General features: G+C 49.3%; 1 pseudogene; it reads right to left on the minus strand.

The window, feature by feature from the left end:
* Positions 1–1,933: 1,933 nt before the first annotated feature.
* On the minus strand, positions 1,934–2,520 carry LOC147121540 (large ribosomal subunit protein eL33 pseudogene; annotated as a pseudogene).
* Positions 2,521–3,305: the final 785 nt, after the last annotated feature.

Raw genomic sequence — 3,305 nt, forward strand, 5'->3', positions numbered from 1 at the left:
CAGGACAAGCCATGCACTGAATTTTGATATTTGTATACAGCATAAGAATGCTTAAAATTGGTGGGGAGGGGAAGGGCAATAGTTAATGATATGCTGAACATTATACATCTGAGGTCAGGGTGAGAACATCTGATACCATCCCCTAAGTACAATCAGTGCATTCTATAGCTTTTGTTATATGGCCATGGGTTATTAATGAGTGATTTAGGAGCTAATAAAAAGGTATAGTGTAGGTATTTGTGTTGACCTCTAGGGACGAATGCCTACTAAATAATTTAGTTCGACTTCAGATGAATAATTACTAAGTTGTTTATTAACTGGAACTGACGAAATACAGTAGGTAAGCTGGCTTTACACAGGAGCAATGCGAGGTAGGTCTTTCTGTGACGGGGACTCCACGAGGACTGAGTCCGTAGTCCTCAGGAGAGCGCGCTCAGTCGCATTTTCCCGCTCTTCGGGTGTCACGTGACCACGTCCTGACGTTAGCGCGTTGGCCTGCGCTTGGGGCGGTCACGTGACCCGAGCCGATACGTCGGCGCGTTCACCCGGTGCGGAAGCTGGCCGTTGAGGCCGAAGTCGCGGTAGGACGGGCTGTGCCGGCGGCCGTCATGGAAGGCCGAGTCAGGCCGGCGGCCGCCGCGCGTACGTCACGTAATGCGTGACGTGACGTCAGCGCACTAGGGCGCGTCTTAAAGGGGCAATGGCCCCCACAGGTAAGTTAAAGGGGCAACGGCCCAAACAGGTAAGTAATATACATACAGTTAGTTTAAAGTGAATTATATACATTATATATGTGTAAGGGACACCCGGTGGAACCGCCACATGCGCCCCCCCAGAATTCGCTTTAACGAAAGTCCAAAGATGAGATGGTCTGATGAGCAGGTGGTCTCAATGGGCGTGCTATCTCGACTTGGCGGGCGAGGTCTGAAGATGCTGGTCATAAGCGGATCCTTACGCGCGTCAAGGCGAATAAAATGTATCCGTCAAGCGAAGGACCGTGGAGACGTGCGACCTCTGCAGCCCGTGGTTCGAACGGGCGCCTGGGCGAAACAGCAGGCCATGTCATGGAGGTGGACGATCGTACCTGGTGTGCCGTAACGACGATGGGCAGTTGATGGTCAGGCGGGCAATATCAAAATATGTTGGCCAACTCATGGTGGCTTGCAAGCCGGGCAGGCGCGGATTATGGCTTTGTCGACGTTAGCGAAAAAAGAAAAACACAAAGTCCGCAGTCTGACGAAATCTGCAGGAGACTGGAATGCACGGAACGGTGCGTGCCGTAGTGCTACGACGGTAACACAACAGAGAGTGAAGATACAGGGAGTTGTAACTCGTCAAAGAATACTCCAGCAGTTGTTTACATGTTTCCTTGGGTGTTTGACTGTAAATAGCAAGGATTGTCCCTTTTTCGTTTTTGAATTTCTGATGCTTCGAAGCTCTGAGGAGCTTTTAGGATAGTAGGACTAAAAGGTTCACTGGGCCTGTGTTGAGCCTCATTTTTTTTTTGAGTCCTCTTCACTGATGGGAGTGACCAAATCGAGTTCTTCATTAGGAAGTCAATTGGAAGAGCTACTGTGCACACGGTGACGCAACAATTTTACCCCTCGATTGCCCCCTGCCAAAGTGTTTGAAACTAATAGCTGGTGAGGCAGCAACATTGAGGAAGCGATTGAGCAAGGGGGTGTGCATCTTGAGCTCCGTTTCTGACTCTTGTTCTACTTGTCTGTTGAGGACTGGGCTATCAATCACACGCATGTCAAAGGCAGATCCTAAAAAGGATGGTTTGTGAGTCTCGTTGGCTGTAGCGATGGTGTAAGGAGGCTGAGCTGTGGATTCATTCCAATATTTCCCAAACAAGCCAACCTGAAGGATTCACTGAGCGAGACTGCTACGTAGTTGTTCTTTTGGGCAATTAATGTTCCGTGTGTGTCTTCCGAAGAAAATGGTCACCTTCATTTCATTAAATCACTGAGAGGCTTCCGGGAACGCCATTTCATATAGTAGAGCGGACAGTAGTCATCGGTGATGTCTCATCTCAACATTACATTCAACTCTGTGCCTTGCGGTGCTAAAGGAACTGCAAGTTAACCAGGTAGACTAGGAAACATTTGCTATTTATTGTCAATCGACGTGCAGCTGCGCTTCAAGTCCTTGATGGGTACAGCTTTGCACGAATCCTGTGCCCCATAGCCCTGGTAGGCAGGTTACTGCTGACCTTGGCACGGACCATGCCACTGTTTCAATGAGCACGAGTCTTGTGTGGTTTACCACCAGGAGTGACAGTGCTGTTCTTTGCTTTGTAGACGTAGGCACATCTCGTGCCCAGGTAAAATTCTGTTTCATCGCGGCAATAAACCCCTTCAATCTTCAGGAGAGCAGTGTGCTCTCTTTGGTTTCGAAAGCTTCATTTATAGCCAGTAAACGCAGTTTTGCAGAACATATGGATGTTACAAGGCCTGATATCAGTAATGAAACAGTAGAAGGAATAGTAACCTGCTTTCGGTAGGTTTTCTTTCAATGTTCCTGTAGGAAGGCTATTCATTCGGCGCTTGTCAGGTCATTAAAATCAGAGTGCAGGCTTTCGACCTTCTGTAGCTTAAAACCTGTTTCTAGCACGTGCTTGATATACCTATCAATTTATCCAATGAAAAGCGACGAGTTAAGAAAGTAACTATAGGTTTTTATTAGCTAAATAACAGAGCCCACCCTCGTGGGTGATCGGATCCAACAAGGAGGAATACCAGCCAGTCGACCACCTTTATACCTGGGCAGGTAGGTGGAGCCGTGGGCGGAGTCAGCAGAGGTCAGCCCAGGTATAACAGCGTGACAAGAGGCGACCTCGTATAGTGATACAACAGTGTGAACAGTGATAACCATAGAGTAACGATATAACAGTGATAACTATAGTGTAACGATAGTGAACAATAAAAGTGGTTTACCACATTCACCCCTTGTTTAGATTTGAGTCCGGTGGGGTGAAGTGTACTACCAGTTCTGGTATGTCAGTCTGTCCGGAGGCCTCGTAAGCCTTTCTGATCGTCGCAGCGGCGGTGTTGCATTATCCGGTGTTAATGCTGGTGTCTGCGTGGTCGGCGAAGGCTCGTGGGGTTCCGGCATGCCGTCTACCTCGGGTGGCATTGGGGGGGTGGTGGGGGGGGGGTAACAGTGGTGTCTCAGGAGTGCCCGAGGGTGCGAGGTCTCGTAAGGAGACTGTGTCCTCCCGCCCGTCTGGGTATGCCACATAGGCGTACTGGGGGTTGGCATGCAGGAGGTTCACCCTCTCGACCAGGGAGTCCGTTTTATGG

This window comes from Somniosus microcephalus, chromosome 3 (genome assembly GCF_052327205.1).
Source record: "Somniosus microcephalus isolate GS21.2 chromosome 3, FLI_Smic_1.0, whole genome shotgun sequence".
In the NCBI taxonomy this organism is placed as follows: domain Eukaryota; kingdom Metazoa; phylum Chordata; class Chondrichthyes; order Squaliformes; family Somniosidae; genus Somniosus; species Somniosus microcephalus.